General features: G+C 41.2%; 1 long non-coding RNA gene across 1 annotated transcript in view; it reads left to right on the top strand.

Moving 5' to 3' along the window:
* Nucleotides 1–5,206: 5,206 nt before the first annotated feature.
* Nucleotides 5,207–21,727, top strand: part of LOC143516739 (uncharacterized) — a 58,241-nt gene continuing 41,720 nt past the window's right edge. The window contains exon 1 of the long non-coding RNA XR_013131777.1: nt 5,207–5,451. This is a non-coding gene — a long non-coding RNA (uncharacterized LOC143516739). The remainder of the gene's footprint in view (nt 5,452–21,727) is intronic.

Below are 21,727 nucleotides of genomic sequence, written 5' to 3'. Positions count from 1 at the left end.
GGTTCTGCAGCATATTAAACTGTAGAATTTGCAGTTTGATGTATCACATCTGTTGTCAACTTCAGGTGGTTTTTAGGAGCCCATCGGTATCATAAGACATCTGCCTATTGTATGAAATTAGGAATGTACTATACTGGTCATGAATCATAAACCTGAGTTTCCAGTTAATGTTAAACCTCCTGATTTGCATTTCATTTGTGTAGAGGTTGATAGTGACATAACAGGTAAAGAGCTGCTTTGATCATTATTATTCGTCAACTGTATTTATTATTGTCACGAAATACTAAAGGTTGCCTGTTTGACCTGAGAAACCAAGGGCTAAGAGTGAGCCTATTGAAAGCAAATACAAACACGCGAGGCAGTGTTGGGATGTTCAGAGATGTGCTGAGGTGCAGTTCATCACCAATTTATGTCATGACAGCCTGCTATCACAAAACTAGCGATTCCTTGATGAGTACGTCAGCAGAGAAGTACATTGGTCCATTTATTATACTGTGTAGTTGCTATTAATTCTGCAGTCATTTTATTTTCATAACATTGTAATTCTACTTTTATGAAACTCCGTTTAATTCGTTAGTTTTGTAGATTCATTGTTTTGTAGTTTTCATATTTCTTATTTTCTTCCCTTAATGTTAAAAATCCCCTATTGGTTTGGTTCCCTTTTATCTTTTGCCATCACATAATCAGCTGTTCTCTCATTTGCAGTGATGTCTTGAGGTTTTGTCACGTTACATGGTTAAGATTCCACACTTAACCCGAACTTATGTGAAATGGTTGATTTATTAATTTCTCAATTTCTTTGTAAAAATGTCTGTAGTTGTGAGCCAGTTTAATATCAGCTTTGCAATACACCTGTGGCCACGAAAGTGATTGGAACACCTGATTTGGGTGAATGAATACTTTTGGCAACATAGTGTATGTACCAAAGTAACATCTACTTGAATGTCAGGACCATCAACAGAACTTTGTCCATAAGCTTCACCAGCTCTGCTTTCTTCCCATAGTGAATCTGTTCCCCCGATAAGCTACACATGTGCACCTGACCATCCACATGATGTCAAAGAAAATAAGATTCATTAGACTAGGCTACGTTCTTCCATTGCTCGTTGGTCCAGATATGATACACATGTGCCCATTGCAGGCACTTTCGGTGGTGGTGGGCCGGGTGTTGCTATGGCACTCTGACCGATCTACGGCTTAGTCTCTGACACCTTTCTGTCATGACCAGCACTGCATTATTCAGGTATTGGTGCTACAGTAGCTCTTCTGTGGGATAAGAGTAGGTGGTATTTGCTCTTCTTCGTTGAGCCTTGGGTGCCTATGTTGCTGGTTCACCATCTGCCCTTCCTTGGACCACTTTTGATAGGTCCTAAGCAGGGCAGAAACTCCCCACAGACCCAGGTGTATGGACCTGGACAGGTGCCATTGTATTGAGATTATCAATCTCATTTATTCAGATCATCTGTGAGTCGTTTTAATGTTGTGACTTCCCCACAACATCTACGTATGCAATATTTATATACAAGGACAATGTTTACATGCTAATTGTACCTTTGAGACCCATGGCTGCATCCCTGTTTGAATGATCATGCTTTGTTTTTGAGATTTATGTTGGTGATCTTCATCCATATTTCATGCACCACTGGGCATGCTGTGGTGCACAGGGACTCTGAGGCCAAGCCAAGGACGTCCCAAGATTACCTGCGGAGTTTTAGTGACACCATCATAAATGCACCCACTGTGCTGTACGTTTTAGTGGTAGTATTGGACAAGCCTGTTGCTGTTTTGTCTTGCAACTCCTAACTAGGCATCTAAATTTAAACCTTTATTTAGGGACTAATGCAGCATTTGTAATAATAATACACACTTAACATATAAAAAAAGAACAAATATCACCTGTTAATATCTGACACTAATAAACATTATAATAAGGATATATAAAAAACTGTGATTATTAATGCACTAATAATTAAATAGACTTTTTGTCTGTGTTTTCCCATTTTCCCATAAAGCAATGATTAATGTGTGCAAATGCAAGCAAGCACTTGTGTTCTGAATTTATAAAAACAAGAACTCTTACAACAAGATCCCTGCCTCTTCTAGCTAAATTAGTACTTTTAAAGTAATGCTCCAAAGGAATTTACTATGTGAAGCTTATGTGAAAACAGAAACCTCCTCTAACCTTTAATGTCTCGCCAGTCCTGCCAGTGCATGTGTAGGCCAGCAAAAAGAAAACAAGAAAAAAAAAAAACAGGAAGAATTTAAATAATCGGTATGGCCTCCCCTTGATATTTTGGTAAACAGCAGCATGGCGTTTTTCGTTAAACGGTTCTCCGCTCCTAATGGTGGCCTGTGGGGCTTCTGCTTCTCCTCACGTTGGCATTTATGTGTTTTATGGAAGGTTCTCAGTAGGGTGAACCTCCACGTGGCGTCAGGCTGCCACGCCATGTGGTGGTCTGGAGGCACTTCTGACTCACGGCTCTTTAACTTGCAACGGACACACGAACTTGCATGAGGATCCTGCTAGAAGATTATGGGAGCAGTAAACTTTGCATGAGGAGTCACATTAAAAAAAACAAACTTGATGCTTCCTTATTTCCTAATTTAAGGACCTCAAGAGCCTTTGTGTAAGAAGTCTTAAAGGACAAATAAGTAATTTTGCCAATTATTCTTCTTAATGTTATGAAACAGACATTGTACTGACACCTAGTGGTCTAAATGTTTCATATGTTCTCTATTAAACCTATTTTTAAAATGGCTGTCTCTGTGTGGGAGAATTATTCTATGAAGCATAAGGTTTTTTATGGAGCATAAAGGAGTTTTTTTAATTCTACAAAACAATCCAATTCTTCACCTGACCTTAATAGAAAACAAAATGTCAAAAATGAATAAGAATCATAAATATTATATTTTTTGGTGATAAAAATAACATCAGGCTAAACTACAGTACAGTAACTGGGTGCAGTTTATTAGAAACCCCTTTTTTGTACACTGTTACATTGAAAAATGCATCTAGCAAAAGTGTGTGTATAGCTGCACATCTTACAAGTGTGTACTGTTGCAGACGGTAGCCTGTCTGTTATCATGCATGACATGTTGATTGAGCCTCTACAGTGTATTTGGACTACATGACCACTGCTTACTGAATGTTTCCTGCTATGTATGTTTTCAACATAGCAGCTACCCTGACACGGCTGTGTGATGCTGGTGTTTGCATATCATAAGCAGTGTTGTTGGAGTGTGTACAGGTCTATCCTCCCTGCTCAGAAACTGACCACTGAAGGATATAGATATATTTTCTTACTGCATCCCTTGCGTTCCTAATAAAAATATGTTGGGAAAATCTGCTAATCGAAAATGAATGTTACTTTTTTAACCAGCTGCATGCAAGCAATGTGGCTGAAAAAATGTGATATATATGCACCTGTGACTTGAGTCTGAGGACAGCTCAGTGCATGCTGATCTGTGGAAGGAGTGTTTAGCCTTCACTTGTGTTGTGTCCAGCCCTGTTTCAACACGGCCGTGTTTTCCCTACAGATAAAAATGCCAAACACTGCATGAAAGAACTGCTATTTTAGTGCCTCGTCTGCACTGGTGGTGACTGCTGCTGACGTTTGACCTTCCAAACATATTTCCAGGGGCGCATGCTTCTACAGACAAGCTTACCGATACGACCCCAGACATGGACCAGACGTGCCGGGCCACACGTCCCTTGCTCACAACATCAGGCCTTCTGTCCTTCTGTTGTTCGTCTCTTTGTCGGGTGTCATGAATGTCACACCCCCAACCCCCTGGACTCCCGCGACCCACCAGATTTTCCATTGGCTTTGCCCAGGGAGGCAAGTTTGAAGTTGGATAAAAACTTCTGTAGGACCCTAATTAATGTACACTGCTGTGGGTGTTTCTTCTCTGGCAGAGGACACGTCTGAAATACAACCAATGGGAACAGTGTCTGTAAAGTATAAAGTGTTTTAATTCATTCATAAATCAAAGGGAGTCCTGAAGGATCTGTTCAATCTGTGCGAATAAAGAAACGTTGGCCATTAAGTTGGCCGTTAGTGAACTTTCAGTACAAATTATGACACACAAGATTTTATCCTTGGCTTCTTTTCTCTGGTCATTCTGTAGTGGAGGAACATGTTGAAGACCCAGATGAAGGTTTGATTTTAATCCTACTGACTGACTTGCTCCATTTTATACAAAACTGAAAAGGTCTGCATCTATGAAATGCCACCAGTCTTGCCTGACAACCTCGAAAAACCTTACTAACCAATAACTTTCCAAGGTTACATGTCATTACAGTTCTGTAGTTTGACATTGTGTATGTCTGGCCCTTATTTTAACTGGCAGTTACTTAACCACAGTCTGGTAGGTCTAATTCCGGCTTTGCATTCTCCTATGTGACACATGCAAGTGTCTCTATGCTGTATCGTGACTCATACCCTGGTGCCACTCTAAAAGGACATTTTCCTGCATGGCTTGGCCTAAAGACAAATTATCATTTGGGCCTGGGACGTTTCTTTCCGCAAGAGGATTACCTTGATGGGATCAGCCTGGAAGTGGGTCAAACAGCTCCGGCAGTGCCTGGCCAATGACGCTGGGCCGGTGGGAACCAGGGAGACAAACGATGAGATCATTAAACCCCACGGTGTGGCTGTCCAATCAGCTGTTAGATAACTGCCTGGCGATGATGGCAAGGTGCCCCATATGCAAGGTGAGGCGATTAGGAGGAACTGATTTCATGTTCTGGGAGAGGCAGCACAAACAGTGGCTAATGACGTGGGAGAGAAAGGGAGACAGTTGGAGTCACATCGAATATACTGAGGTTAATGAAAACACAGGGTTACATCATACATAGGCATGCTGAACCTGACCACCATGTTCCTTATATTGAGAAAACATATGTCTGACAGTTGATATGTCTGATACTCTAGAGGAACGCAGGTTAAGTTCTAAGTAATGAGTGTTAGGCTGAGCGTCTCTGTGGCCTGAGTCACACGGCAAGTGTTTTCAAACAGACTGCAGGAATTAAAATGTGGCTTTCGCTTATTTTTGCGCTCATGCCGCGTCCGGGCGTCCCTCCTCCAGTGACTGTTTGTTCTCGTCTTGTTTTCCTGGCCTCGGTTGCATGAGGACTCTCACGAAGTGCTTTTCAGTAATCGGAAGCGCAGTGAGAGTGCGGTTAAGGCCAGCAATTCGGGTCGGAGCCGCAGACTAGTGTAAACAGAGATACGGGGAATCCCAGCCAGCATGCTAACCGCTCTCGGCCTAATGTGGGAAGACCCGATGCCTCAAACCCCAATCGCCATTAAAGGGATTTTAATAAGGCCCTTGTCTATCTGCAGGTCATATGGAAGCCATCTAGCAGACGGGCTCGTACCCTCTGCGAATGTCATCTGCCATACTTGTGGAGAGGTTTATGGGGAATGCCGCCCTTGATGATGCATGCCGGTAAATATTTGCAGTGGCCTTAGCATGTTGTTCTTCTCCTGGGGCGCATTTACACATTTCATTCGTTCTGGAGGAACGCCACCAAGACGGGGAGGGGGGTGCAGTGCACAGAGCTCTCACTGCCCCCTGCTGGCTCGCACTGGAATCGCATCCCGTGACTTCTCAGGAGGTCTCACCTCAGCAGTGCTCTGTGAATTTGTGTTGTCTGGACCCTGAATTTGTTCCAGTTGGGATTTAATTGGGTCCCACCGCCCTTTGTTCTTTCTGTATCTCTTTCTTTGTTTCTCCCCTTTTCCCCTCATTTGTTGGTTTTGGTCGTGAGCCAAAGGTGAGTGAGTGAAGTCTCCTCTGCTTGTGCGCCCTTAATAACCGGCACTGTTTTGGTTTAATATGAGAGTAAACACCAACGAGATGCACACACGTGCACTCTTAGCATCTTCTTCATCCTACTGCACCAACATGTCTAAAGACCTCCACCGCCTGTCAATCTCCACAATTGTTCATATTGTAATAGATCATAATAATAGGTCAATGTATTTGTAGTTTCAAGTTGGCATCAGCTTGATTATGATTCATATATTCTTCATATGTTCTTTTGTTGCTGTTTTCGAGTGGTTCAGCACTGGAAGGTTACAAATAAAAGTGTCATGGCCTTGAAGGTTCAATGCTCAGTTGTAACAATGTATTTAATAAAGAATATCACATGGCTGTACACCGTGTGGTAAACATGTGTTGTGCAGCTTAAGCATGTGAATAGACAAAACTGCTCTTGAAATTAAGCTGTTAGGTGTGTTGGATGTTTCCTGGTATGCATCCCCAGCCTACATCTACCTAAGGTCAGTAATGCCAGGTTCACACTACACGACTTTTCAGTCGTCAGGTTTTTGTGCCGTTCGCACTACACGACTGGTTGTGCTGTAATCGCGAGTCTTTCAGTTGTTGTGGCTTTCACACTACATGACTGATCGGCGACGCGGGCTCACGACTGGGGAATCGCAGACTCATCTGGCTGCCGTCCAAAAACGCGAGAACACGAAAATGAAACTCTCGCGAGAACCAGCAACACCACGTAGAAGAAAAAAAAAACAATGTACATGTACTCCACATTTTCGTTATTATTATTTTTTTTACCGTTTAAACACTCCATAGTCCCAAGTGAACATAAATATAATCAATCGCACTATTTCTCCAGTGCTGTCACAATAACTTAAACACAGTGCTGTAGTAAAGCTGTAAGAAAGGTGAGGATTTTGTGTGTTTGCTGGGTTACTGTTTTAGTATTCTTGAAAGTTTTTTTACATTCTCAGAGATATCTTCAGCGGTGCCGCGGTTCGCTCTCCGGGTTCCCATTGGCTGTAGCTAGCCGCTGCTGCCGACTCTCAGTCGCCGACTGGGCTAGATAAAGCCTGGTTCACACTACACGATTTTAGGCTGGTTTTTCAGTCGCCGACTGATCGCCGACAAAAACTGTGGTCGGAGGCGAATCGGCGATCACTCGTCGCTCGCTCAATCGTGTAGTGTGAACTGCTGAAAGACGCTCGCCGAGCCGTCGTCGACTGGTCGCAGACGACTGGCAGATATCTAGCATGTTTAATATCTAGCAGTCTGCGACTGAGAGTCGGCAGCAGCGTCTAGTTACAGCCAATGGGAACGCGGAGAGAGAACCGCGGCACCGCTGAAGATATCTCTGAAGAATGTAAAAAACTTTCAAGAATGCTTTCAAAACAGTAACCCAGCAAACACACAAAATCCTCACCTTTCTTACAACTTTACTACAACACTGTGTTTAAGTTATTGTGACAGCACTGGAGAAATAGTGCGATTGATTATATGTTCACTGCAACGGAGAGATGAAATAATTCTGGCAACTTGGGGCTATGGAGTGTATAAACGGTAAAAAAAATAACAATAACGAAAATGTGGAGTACATGTACATTGTTTTTTTCTTCTACGTGGTGTTGCTGGTTCTGGGAGAGTTTCGTTTTCGTGTTCTCGTGTTTTTGGACGGCAGCCAGATGAGTCGGCGATTCCCCAGTCGTTCCCCAGTCGTGTAATTCGTGAGCCCGCGTCGCCGATTAGTCATATAGTGTGAACGCCACAACAACTGAAAGACTCGCGATTACAGCACGACCAGTCGTGTAGTGCGGACGGCACAAAAACCTGACGACTGAAAAGTCGTGTAGTGTGAACCAGGCTTAATAAACATGCTAGATATCTGCCGGTCGTCTGCGACGAGTCGGCGACCAGTCGGCGACTGCTCGGCGAGCGTCTGTTCACACTACACGACTGAGCGAGCGACGAGTGATCGCCGATTTGCAGTTTCTGTCGCCGATCAGTGCACCCTCCTATCTCTCCAACCTTCACCACCTTCATACCTCATCACGTCAGCTCAGGTCCTCTAACCTAGGTTTGCTCTCCGTCCCACGACACAGACTATCTACTATGGGTGGCAGATCATTCAGTGTTACCTCCCTCTATTCGCTCCTCTGACTCTCTCTCTACTTTCAAAACTCAACTCAAGACTTTCCTCTTTTCTCAATATTTCCGCTCTTTCTAAGCCCTGCATTTTTCCCCTTTCATTTGTGTACAGCGACCTTGGGTTTGAGAAAGGCGCTATATAAAATAAACATATTATTATTATTATTATTATTATTATTATTATTATTATTATTATTATTATTATTATAGCTACTGTCGCCATAGCTTCTGTCAGCATACCTACAGCATTTGTAGTATTTAAAAGTTTCTGACCTACATGTGATGTCATCTTGGTCACACGCAAGCATGTAAGTCTCGCAATAAAACTGTCAAACATAGCTCTGTTCACAATTCAAAGGTCGTGAGTGAGGAGCCAGAAAAGGCCAGAAGATTGCTAGCAATAGTTTTGTAGCAAAACACTGTTCAACATAAATGTGCAGTTTTAGCCAACCAGTGGAATGTCCGGGGTCATAATTCACCTGTGTTCACAGCCCAGCTAACACCCTCATGATGAATGTGCAGGTAGAGTGGGACAGACAGCCTGCTTTGTTGCCTGTTACGATTTATATCTGCGTGTACGTCCTGTCCTGCACATGTGTACAAGCAGTACGATTTGCCCTGTGTGTGTAAGAATCAGCACACTGCAGCCGTTTTTATAGAGCTCATTCTTCACATTTTAGCTGAATGACGAATCGACAGTTTAGGTACTGCTATATATGTTCTTTTTTTGTGTGTTTCTCATGAACAACCAATATAGTCTGTGGTGAGAGAGAGAACCTTCTGGGGAATTGTTTTCTTGAGCCTCCCTGCCTGTGGCGATACACCGGGGCTTTGTCCCTCTTGGGCTGCGTCCCGGGGGTTTCGCTGGCTAAAAAAAGAATGTCCGCAAGCTCATTCACGGAAATGGGCTCCGACAGGCTCGAGTTCCCACGCGCGGCACAGGGTTGCTCCGTTTGGTCACCACGCGAGCGCGCGCTTCCGTACGCGTGCTGCTCGCCGACCTTGCGCCTGTCTGTGGTGGAACGCATTTAGATTGCTGTGACCCAAATCTCGTCGCTAATAGGACCTTATTATTAATAAGCAGGACTTACGGATAAAGACTAGAGCATGAAGTGGATTTCCCACACCCTTCAAATACTTCACAAAAGATTCAGGTTATCTGTGTTGAACTGTAAATCACTGCAAAATGCAAAAAACTCTAGTACACAAAAGACCAGACACTCTTCAATTTTTTCTAGATATTGAGGCATAAAAATAGAACAAAGAATACATATTGTCAAAGAACTGGATCAATGGCAGACTGCATGCATTGGTTTTTCTTTAAGGTTCTAAAATTGTAATACTTAAGTATTCATGCACAATATTTTGGCTTTTAAATTATATCTTGCAGTGGAACTTCAGGTTGGGGATCCATCTGTTGCCATGGCTGCATTGACCTTAAGTCCAAACACATGCTTGTTTATAGGCATCTGTGAATTTTATGGGCAGGAATCATATTAAGCTGAGCTATTGCAGCCTTCTCTTAGTAACAATACATTACAATGAGCAGTCATACTGGTCATAACGTGTTACTGAAGATGACAAGCTCAAAGAATGTAGTAGTTGGCCTAGTACCCGTGGAGATGAGGGTTACTACATCAAAGCTCACTCACTCACTCACTCACTCACTCACTCACTCACTCACTCACTCACTCACTCACTCACTCACTCACTCACTCACTCACTCACTCACTCAAACTCACTTCATGCTCCATAGAGCAAGTCTGGCACATGCTTATACATTATCGTAACTTGAAGTTGAATGTAATTTTAATGTTTACCTATTTTGTAACTACAAATGATGCATTTTCTTCAGTAATGTTGAAATACTGCAACTTAAAAACAAAACTTTCTTGTTTCTTTTGCTCAGGGCTTGACTGCAGATTAAAGAAGTACTTTTCCCCAAATAGTGCTGCTTTTAGCCCACATGGCATGAAACTCTTCTTGCAGCATTCAGCATAACACTAACCATATGTGTACATACTAGAGCTCATTGTCGCTTGAAAAATCACACTGAAAATGCCAAACTTCAGAAACAGCAGATCAACATTTTCCAATAAACACCAACAAATCCAGCTGTCAACATTGTAATTATGGTTTTTGTTGAAGAACGTTTGGTTGCTTATCACAAAATCTAATTGTCGAGGTGTTAAGTTATTTTATGTTAAAGCCTGCAGATTGTTAAATTAATAAGAAACCAACCCAAATTGATGATAAATGTTAACAGTATGACCAAAAAAACTGACAGCAAAGTCACACAAGGAGATTGACAAATGGTTTAATGTTGCTAACACAAGAAAGGAAAAGTAATCCAACAATCTTAAAAGTAATCCATTAATATATTAAAACTGGTGACATGATTTCTATGGTCCTTGTTGGAACAGCATACCACAGACCTCAGACAGTACTAGTATTGAGAACTATAGTTCTAACCCAACCTTCTTGTGAATAATACTCCTGGACATGGATGAGTACAATGTTTCACAAAGCAGAATTTCGAAATGGAATTTACCGAACTACATCACATGTGAAATCAAGTCAAGATTTTTCCTCATTCTATGCAAACTCTCTTTAGTGATTCAGTGTTTCACAGTGTTGATATTTGAAACAGAACATAATGGTGTCGATTCATTTTAGCCAGTTTTTAATTCCAATTAGTTATATAATTATTTTAATTTAATTAATGAGTCATAAATGAATCTGACATGACTTAATTAAGGGATGTTTCCCAAAATGTCAGTTGTGAGACATTTCAGCAGAACATGAGCGTTAATGAGAGGAAGATGAAAACTAATAACAGAAATAAACTAATAAACAAGGCTTGATAAGAAGATGTGATTGAGGTAATGTCTGAGCTGCATGGTGCATTAATCTGTGGCAGGCTGGTGTGAAATGGATCTGGACAAAGTTAGAGAGTCAAGCATTATTTTCAACTCTCCGTAGATGATTGAAGCACTAGAAAGTGAGGAAAATTAGAAAAAATCTTGAAATTTGGTGTATACACTACTCACAAAATGTTAGGAATATAGATGATCTCTAACCTTTACAAGTGAACTTAATGCGACCTCCTGTAAACCTCCTGTAAACCTTTAAACCAACTGTTCAATGTTTCAATACGTTTTGCACAACTTGCTGTTCTACAACAGTTAAAACAGGTGTTTGATCCGTGAGTCGACCAATATATTTCCTGGTTCAGTTAGTATTGTTGTTTAAACAGTCCTCCTCATCATGCTGTTCACATTTGGACATAATGAAACTAAGATGACACCCAACAACTGACCACCAGTACCTCACCATTGTGAGGCTTCAAACAGGATGTTTTCAGATGGAAGTGGCCACTGATCTTAGAGTGTCACAGAGTGTCATCAGGTGAGACCTGTGAGATCAGCTGAGTTGCGGTGTAGAGGCTTGTAACTGTACCCCAGAATCTCAGTGACCTGAGGGTCCTTCAAGAAGAGTGTGGTGCCACGCCTCAGCAGACAGTAAGCCGACTTGTGAACAGCACGAGACGTCTGTGTCAAGCTGTAATTGATGCTCATGAGCACATGACAAGTTACTGAGACGTTGACTTTTTTGTTTGGGTAATTGTTTGAGATGAGTAAATCACCATTGCATGCTTCTACTTAAATTACCTACTTTTTCATGATGTGATAGCACTGTAGTGTTAACACTAGGTTTAGTGTTAATTTTCCATAAATATCCCTATGAGTAGTGTGAGTGTGTGTATTTATGTATAGTATTGCACTGTTGGCTATTCATAACATCCACAAAGAAATCTAATGTAAAAAAAATATTAAAAGGTCTGACCTTCCTATAAATGCATGGTTGTGTGTTTATGATCATCATTAGTAAAGCCAACATGCAAATCAGTAGGTATTCAGAATGCAAATATATAATATAATAATAATAATAATAATAATAATAATAATAATAATAATAATAATAATAATAATAATAATATAATAATTTAAGACAAAGCCCTGCCCTCCAAAGTCTTTCATGAGGAGATCTGTTTAGCTGTTAGTTGCCAATTTGCAATGGGACATTTCAAACTTTTGAAATATTAAATATTCTCACACTGTTGTGAATTCTCAGTCTGCCTTTTCACACAGGATCAGTATTCTCAGCATGTCACGAAACACAAACCTTTAAACTGGAACATTTTGAGACCTTAAACTGGAGCCTATTGTCTTTGTGGAAAAGAATGTTGACAACCCGTGTCAGTTTGACCGCCACACTGCAGTTCAACCGGACGACTACCTAGAGCCTTGTTAACATCTGAATGAGAATACCAAACAGAAGGGGACTTTGAAAGTCATTTGTTATTGTGCTGACAGAAAACAATTGTGACTTCAATGATGAAATCTAGAAGATTAAAATTAAAACATGTCAGTAATGATTCATCCAGTTTTCTAAGACAATGAAGTAATGATACCAATATAGTAATGCTAATCAACAAATTCTTTCTGATACCTTCCAGTCAGAGGGTGAGTTGGTCAAGGTCAATTTTATTTATACAGGGCGGTTTACAACACACACTGTTACAATGCAGCATTACAGTGTGGGTCCAATGTGAAACCAGGTTACATAACTGTATGGATTATCACACTAAGCAGTGCTTACACTGACACTTGTGTACTCAGCTAATGGAAAACTACTGGATGAACTGGAGAACTGAGTGGGCAGAGAAAATTTATTCACAGTGTTGATCCATGGGTGCAACTGTCAAAGGAATGTGCAAAAGATTGTAATCAAAATGTTTTTGTGGGAAATTTATTAAATTACTCTTGAGGAATAGTCTATTCACTTTAAGACAATTTCCATAGGTAGCATGTATTCATTAATGCTTTTGTTGTATAGACAGTCCCTGGATTTGTAGAGGTGCCATTGCTTGTGTTTAGGTACTGTTGGTGTTCCCAGCTGTCTCTCATGGTCTTGATTTTTAGTTTGAATTTATCAAGTAAAATACTGATAGCTTAATGGTATGTTTTGTGGCAAGCTTATTTTTGCATCATCATGAATCAACATTGTTTAGTGATTATCTATTCAAAAATGAACAGATTAGCAGATTACATTATCATCTGTAGTAATTTGAGAATGTTTAGATTTAATGTTCTCTGAAGATCTGTGTAATCGTTTGTATTGCTTCTCTCTTGCACAGTATGACAACTGACATCTAAGGAGAGCGTTCCACATGATGGAGCTGTCATAGGGTGTCTGGTGAAGTCTGCATGACTACCTGTCCTTTGGTCTGACCATAAATAAACCGACCATGAATAGACCATTATCTTTAAGAAAGATTTCCATGCTCCAAAAACACAAATGAGGGTGTGCCACTCTTAGTCATTGTGTTATTCATTGTGTTTGTGTTTTGGCTGGATTGGGCCAGTGTTGGCTGGACTAGGCAAGTGCTGGATTAGGGCAGAGCGAAGACATTTGTAGTTTAGTGTTTGTGACAAATTGTTGAGAAGTTGTGATGCAACCAAGGTCATGTGCCAAAAGAGGATGTGAACCTCTGAGTTGAACTGTTGACACAGGGGATGTTTCGGTCATAAGATGAACAAAAAATGTTTATCATGATGATTCAGTTGTGTACTTGACAAGTTACATATATCATTAGTCAAGAATCAAGTCAAAAAACCTTTTATTGTCATTTCAGCCATCTCAGGTATTCAGTGAAATGAAATAACTTTCCCGCTTTGATCCAACATTACAAATGTGACCAAGTACAATTTGAGCATTTGAAAGTTAAGGGTCTTACAGCTGCCCTCCACCACAATACAAAGTATTCACACACACACACACACACACACACACACACACACACACACACACACACACACACACACACACACACACACACACACACACACATACACACACACACACACACAAGCCTGAATGGTTCCTGCTGACTATCTTTTCTCATCTTTTCTCATGTTTCAGAACTGCGTTGGAGCTCTGATGAGTGGTCAGGATGCTCTTATTACTGTAATAGAGATGTAGCCTCAGTGTCCATGTTGGGGTGGGGCTCAGCTCAGTTTTGGGGACACTTGTGTAAACAAGACCAAACATGTTCACGCCTCTTGTCAACATGCTAATAGAATTAGGGGAACACAAACTTGAGATTTTCAAACCCGTCAGCGACAGTGAACAGATCATCTGGGTTTGTGCTCTGCAGTTCGCTAACAATTCATAAACGTCTCATTCACATTGTTGTTGTGGGTGTGTATAGTGCAACTATGAGCACAGTGGTGGATTCCCACTGGTAGATAAAAAGATCTGCATCTCACAGACACAAGCCCCTGAAGTGGTGAGCAGTGCTGGGTGAGGACCTCAGCGCTCTTGCACCATCCAATGGTGATGTGGACACACAGAGCCTCTCCTCACGGTGGAGCGGACAGGCACACTTCTGTCATCACGAAACAAAGCAAGCCTGTCATGCTGAATGGTGATGTCAGGACTTCTGTCACTGAGCCATGTCTTGGTGAAAACAAAAGCACAACGGTCTCTAAAGTCACGTTGTGTGGTGCTTTGGAGTCGGATGTAGCTGATTGTTGTCTAGGGAGCAGACGATAGCAGTGTGGAGCGTAGAGTTGGCCAGAGTTAGAGTTTCTCCTGCACGGATTCACTATTACCACACTTCTGTGTTAGCATTTCTCCTACACGGATTCACTATTACCACACTTCTGTGTTAGTGTTTCTCCTACACGGATTCACTATTACCACACTTCTGTGTTAGTGTTTCTCCTACACGGCTTCACTATTACCACACTTCTGTGTTAGTGTTTCTCCTGCACGGATTCACTATTACCACACTTCTGTGTTAGTGTTTCTCCTGCACGGATTCACTATTACCACACTTCTGTGTTAGTGTTTCTCCTACACGGATTCACTATTACCACACTTCTGTGTTAGTGTTTCTCCTACACGGATTCACTATTACCACACTTCTGTGTTAGTGTTTCTCCTACATGGATTCACTATTACCACACTTCTGTGTTAGTGTTTCTCCTACACGGCTTCACTATTACCACACTTCTGTGTTAGTGTTTCTCCTACACGGATTCACTATTACCACACTTCTGTGTTAGTGTTTCTCCTACACGGCTTCACTATTACCACACTTCTGTGTTAGTGTTTCTCCTACACGGATTCACTATTACCACACTTCTGTGTTAGTGTTTCTCCTACACGGCTTCACTATTACCACACTTCTGTGTTAGTGTTTCTCCTACACGGATTCACTATTACCACACTTCTGTGTTAGTGTTTCTCCTACACGGATTCACTATTACCACACTTCTGTGTTAGTGTTTCTCCTACACGGATTCACTATTACCACACTTCTGTGTTAGTGTTTCTCCTACACGGATTCACTATTACCACACTTCTGTGTTAGTGTTTCTCCTACACGGATTCACTATTACCACACTTCTGTCTTAGTGTTTCTCCTACACGGCTTCACTATTACCACACTTCTGTGTTAGTGTTTCTCCTGCACTTCTGCTTTCATTCACACTGTATATATATATATAAAATAATATTTGACCTAATGCTATTATACCCAATTGACACATTAGGTCTTTTTAAGCAAAATTTAAAATATAACTATAGATACTTGATTTCAAGCTCATAGGAAAAAGTGTGCAAACGTTCTTTATTGTACTTCAAGTATCAAGTATCACAAAATAGTTTTTGTACTTGTGTGTTTCTCGTAGAATAATAAAGGTCACATGGTCACGGCCACTACCATCCACCATTTTGGATTTATGATGTAATATTTCAGGGGTAACGAATGTTAATTAAAGCCATTATTATGCACAAATAAAGATTTTGGAGATACGTCTGTATTGGTTAAGTATTACAAATTGTGATTTAAAATAATGAATGAATGAATATCTGTCCACTGTAGCAGGCATCATGTATAATGGGGATATGAAACTTGATCTATGCAATTTGTAACAATAAAGTCAATATTTACAGAAAGAGAAGGTATTGCAGATTACAAAACAGCACTGTTCCATATTCAGGCAAGCAGTAGGAGGTCTGTAAGGTGACTACGGTAATTATGGAGTCTGACGACAGTGGGTAAGAATGTACTCACGTGTCACCCTTTGACACAGCACATCTGTTTCAATGAGCTCCTCTGTTCCATCTTGGTGGCGAGGAGGGGGTGTGTGGCATGGTCCGTATCGTTCACTCTCCACGCTCTCCACAGAATACAGCTTAACTCCTATGACTGCACCAACCTACTTGATTCATCTGTTAGTCTTTTTGCAATACTGCTTGTAACACTATTGCCAACATAGCAGCATTAGATGGAGCCCTGGCATCACTACATTGGTAGAAGGCACACACCACAGGACCCGCACACACCACAGGACCCGCACACACCACAGGACCCGCACATACCACAGGACCCGCACACACTACAGGACCTGCACACACCTCCTGACCCGCACACACCACAGGACCTGCACACACCACAGGACCCGCACACACCACAGGACCCGCACACACCACAGGACCCGCACACACCACAGGACCTGCACACGTCACAGGACCCGCACACACCTCCTGACCTGCACACACCACAGGACCTGCACACACCACAGGATCCCATCTTCAGGAATCAGAGGCGACTCTGGCACCTTCTGTGATGGAAATTCATTCAAGTGTAGACAATTGTAAGCCCTCACCAGCTGAACGTCCACAGCAGCGAAGGTGATCAGTGGCAGAAGGATCCTGGACCTCCACCACATTTTTCTGATTGACGTTGAGTAGTGGCTGAAAACCGTTTATATAACTTAACAAAGTCCTTCAGCAGGGTCCTCATGAGCTAATCAGCAATGAGCTAATCCCTCCTTGTCACCCAAAACACATCAACCGACAATGTTGGATGCAATATAGAACCAATCTCATAACCCTCATAAGGCTGTACTGCCAGTATCAGGTAATGTTCTGCTGAGGAGACAGATCATCCATGCTAATGCCATCCTTTAAAACAAATTGCAGGACATCCATGACTGTTCTCAGCAGTGGCTGAAGTCGAGCAGACATGGGTGATGTCAAAGCATGTTTCAGTCAAGTTATGCATTGCCTCGGTCTACAGAGGTATCTTCAGTGTATTGGAATTAAGATCTGAGACAGATAGACCTGTCTCTCCTTGAGTGCATGCTCATAAATTACATAGACCTGTCTCTCCCTGAAGGTCTTAGAAATAGGATATCAAAAACAAAGCAATCTTAATTATGAATAATGAAGCCATCAGTATAATCATAATTAAGGTTTTGCATTTACATGTCAAATTCAAGTCAGTCTCCTGAGTTTGGCCACTGAAATGCAAGGCCAGTCCGTCTTAATCCAGCTCTCAAAATGTAACAGGAGTCGTCCCTGGCCAAACGTGTCCAAACTGCAGACAATGAGTTCACATTGGAATGTCAGTGGAAAACTACATTAACACTAGCAGGTCGGATTACGAATAGTCTGTGAATGGGACCTGTTCCCTTCACTGGTTTGTTGGTGACTTATTACAGCACTTTAAATTGAGGCACTGTGTCAGATTACGGCCTTAAAATGTGTTGGGGTACTGGAATGTGCAGGAAGCAAAGAGATCTTTTCCTTACTGGCCTGGGGCACTTCTCACGTGTACCAGTACAATACTGTCTCAAATTCATCATCTTTGCTGTATCCACTTCACTAGAGAAACATTGGGAAATCAAACAAGCAAAATGTTACACCCATTGTGACAGGATATTTGACCTTGTAAATGCAACACAAAGAATTTGGCTTCTAACTTTTTAGACATTGTTCAGCATGACTGAGGCTATTATTACAATTATAATGGAAATGTTGACATTTGATATCTCCTGTGCACCTAATTATGGTAGAATAAACTGTCAGCCATCCTGTACAGAGAGCTAGACCATCCTTGTGATGTGGAACAGCACCCAAGTCAGTGCATTTACTGTAACAGACAAAATCACACACACACACACACATACACACACACACACACACACACACACACACACACACACACACACACACACACACACACACACACACACACACACACACACACACACACACAAAATCAGAAACAGCACACACATAATAGAATTATGCTCTTAAACACAATCTAATAGAATTCCTTCATCCCACCATTATTATTTTCTCCTTAATATGTTAAATATGATGATCTTGCTTTATTATGTTAACTCATCTGTATCTAACCACATCTAGTCATGCACCAGATCTTCCGTCTGTGAGATCTCCTCTGTGAGGCGTAGAGAATGGTTCTCCTCACCTGTTCTTCTTTCGGTAAGGACATCACACTGCTCAGTCTTGTGTTTTTAAACAGCAGTTTTCAGATTTACTCCAGGACCTTGTGTCTCTTTTGGCAAATGCAATGTTAATGTTCGCATTCTCTCGCACCGAGGCTGGGCCAAGGCATCACGATCCTGTGAGCTAATGTGTGGTCCATGAAACAGCATACATGTTTACATAATGGAACACCTGTTTATATAAGCACTTCGTTCAGTTCAAGTAGACATGCTGAGAAATGACCAAGTACACGTTTATTCTCTCTCTCTCTCTCTCTCTCTCTCTCTCTCTCTCTCTCTCACACACACACACACACACACACACACACACACACACACACACACACACACAGTGAGGGAGAGAAATAGACTGAGACAGAGAGAGATAGAGAGAGAGAGATAGAGATAGAGAGAGAGCGATCTGCATGCCCTGTTTCTATCTCAGCACAGCAGAAGATAGAAATAAAAGCTGCTATGGTCATTTGAGCCTCCTAAAGAATCTCCCCAAATTTTGCAATTATGTTTCACAAATCACTTCCTTTTCCTGAAGAGATGATTCACTAACAAATTAACTAATTATTTTTTAAAAATGACTTGGGCAGTGTGGTTTCAGGATCTTTACCAACTCACGTCGCTTCTGTAAATGCAACTCCCAGAAAGATGGAGCTGGTGGAGGCAGGATATCTACTAATTATTTAATGCTCCTTTCAATCTTCCTAACACTGATGTGATATTTGTGAAATGTCCCAGCTGGTGCATTTATTAGGATTAGAGCATCAAACGCTTCAGTATTTCAGATTAATTCGCTAATTGATCATTTAAGTGACTCAGATAAATAACACGAATCTTTGTGCCCAAACCAGTTGCCCTTTGACAGTATTGTTATCACAGTGTGATGTAGGCTGCTAATGTCAAATGATTTGGGTTTAAAGTAACAGAATATTACAGAATATCTATACTTTTAAAAACTACTTTACATGTTTCTACTTTTATTGGTCATTTACTGGTTACTAATTATTCACTGAATATATCTTCATTCTCCAGTTTTATGAAACAATATGCACCTGCAGAGTAATGACCATTTCTATATAGTTTTGTATGTTTTACACTCAGTATCTTATTACATTTTTGTGCCAGAATTAATACATTAAATTGATTTTTTTTTATGCGTAGCATTCACTTGTAACATATTAATATCTGTCGAAGATACAGTCCAACATCTGTATCTTTGCTCTCTGCCCATAGTATAGGTGGACTGAAACAGCTGGATTTCACCAAACAGTCTTATCATATGTCAATGCCTTTAGCAGGAAGACTTGAGGAACAGCACCTAAGCTGAAACTGCTGCCTGTTATCATGGAGCGCTGCTCTTATGTAACACGTTCATGAGATGAATGATAAGATCTGTGGGTGGAGAGTGTGTGTGTGTGGGGGGGGCATAATTCTCACCGCAGTGGCAGACAGGTTGTGTTAACACACTGTCTTCTTGAGGCAGGCAGCCAGATTTTGGTCATATTATACTGCTGTATGTTGGGAAGTGTTTTAGTGGAAATGGTTTGTTGACACTCCACGTAGGTAGTTCATCTCCATCAGTGTCATCCAGATATAAGACCCCACAAAGAAGGACTGAAGCTTTTCCATGAATATGCGCACATGAAAAAAGTGTTTGGTAGTGTACACAAATAAAAAAACAGGTAGATAAATAAACAAAGAAACATAATGTAAAATCTGCCAACAGGTAGCAATCTTATGTATTTCCATAATATGAAGTCATGGTAGTAATGAGATTATCTGTTAGCGTACAATGTGCATTCTGTGCTTCTTTGCATGGGATGTTGGCATGATGACCTTGTCTTTGTTAATCAGGAGATCCTCTTAGATCCTCTTAGGATCTCTTTAGATGTAACTCACTACTCCTGTCACTTCCAATAGTCTCACTTGCTGCTGGATTACCACGGCCACACCAGCAGGGACCAGATGAATTACTGGATTGCTCTTCTACTTTGTAAGAGAGGCCCTATTATTTGAATACTTGCACCCCAAAAAAAGTATGCTAGTCATCATTCTCTACAGATTCTGTCCTTTTTTGTAGTACAGAGGGCACAATGGTTTAGTATTTAAAAGCTGTAGTAAGGACAGAATGAAGTATCCTGGTTCTGGCCTCTGGTTCTGGCCACCAGATCTCTTGGCTGACTGCCCTGCAAATGGAATGGCAGCATTGTCACCTGTCACACAGTGTGAGCACCTCAGAGAGTGATGCACAGCTTTTTAATGCCACAGTGAAATACAGATTAGCAGAAATGACCAAGAGACCCTCATTGCGTAATGATATAGAGCGTAAATAATGATTACATGAGCCTACAGTTTGAGAGAGAGAGAGAGAGAGAGAGTGTTTCTGTGCAACATTGCAGTAAAGTGGCTGTGCCCGTGCCCCCCTGCACTCTCCACCCACAGATCTTATCATTCATCTCATGAACGTGTTGCGTAAGAGCAGCGCTCCATGATAACAGGCAGCAGTGTCACCTGTTATATGGTGCTGTGGAATCTGACATGCTCTAGTGCAGTTTTTCAGCAGAATACTTGGCATGTTAAAAATAGTTCCCCCCACCAGCAGATATTACAGTCCCTCACCAATTAAGATGTCTTCACAAGCCTTTTTAGAAAGATCAGTTCAAAGCATCAAGCTTAAATTTACACGGTCCATCACGATGCTCTAATGTTTAAAAACACAAATCACAATCAACCATACTGACTTGCAGGAAGCTTATACTGGAATCTGTTTTGAAGCCCTTTGCTTCCTTTTAACCCAAACGATGCCCACATCAACCCATTCAGGAAGAGCAGGAGAGACAGCTCACATAACCATGTCAATTATGTTATTTAATGAGGCATTTCTGGAATGCTGGGTCATTTCCCCCAGCTGTGTTTAAAAAATATTTTACCTGAAGAAATATGTTACTTGACCTGGCAAACAAGGAGTTTGGGGCAAATCATCACTCTGGTGCTAACAGTGTAATATAAGAGTTACTGAGCATTGTTTATAAACATCACTTTAGAAAATGCAGGTCCTGGAAAAAATTAAATATTGAACATTTGTAACCATAGATAAGTTTTATGTTGCGCATAAAAATTATTTCATGGTTTTGCTTACTTCTGTCTCCCTTCCCTGTACTTCCTGTAAACACCAGACTCACATTAACACTTGATTTGTCGATGGGGAAGTCATAAGGCACTGTGTTGTACACATGAGGACAACAACACAAAGCAAAAAATGGATTTTTGTGTACAAACAATAACCATTTACATTCAAGCTTATGGCAGAGAAACCTCCTTTACATATACTTTACCATTTAAGAAAAAGGAAGATTTTATAGATTATAGAGTTTATATCTTAAAAAATACAACCAAAATAATCTATGCAGAGCAATATC

Source organism: Brachyhypopomus gauderio, chromosome 1 (genome assembly GCF_052324685.1).
Source record: "Brachyhypopomus gauderio isolate BG-103 chromosome 1, BGAUD_0.2, whole genome shotgun sequence".
NCBI lineage: Eukaryota > Metazoa > Chordata > Actinopteri > Gymnotiformes > Hypopomidae > Brachyhypopomus > Brachyhypopomus gauderio.
This window is presented reverse-complemented; position numbering and strand designations above follow the sequence as displayed.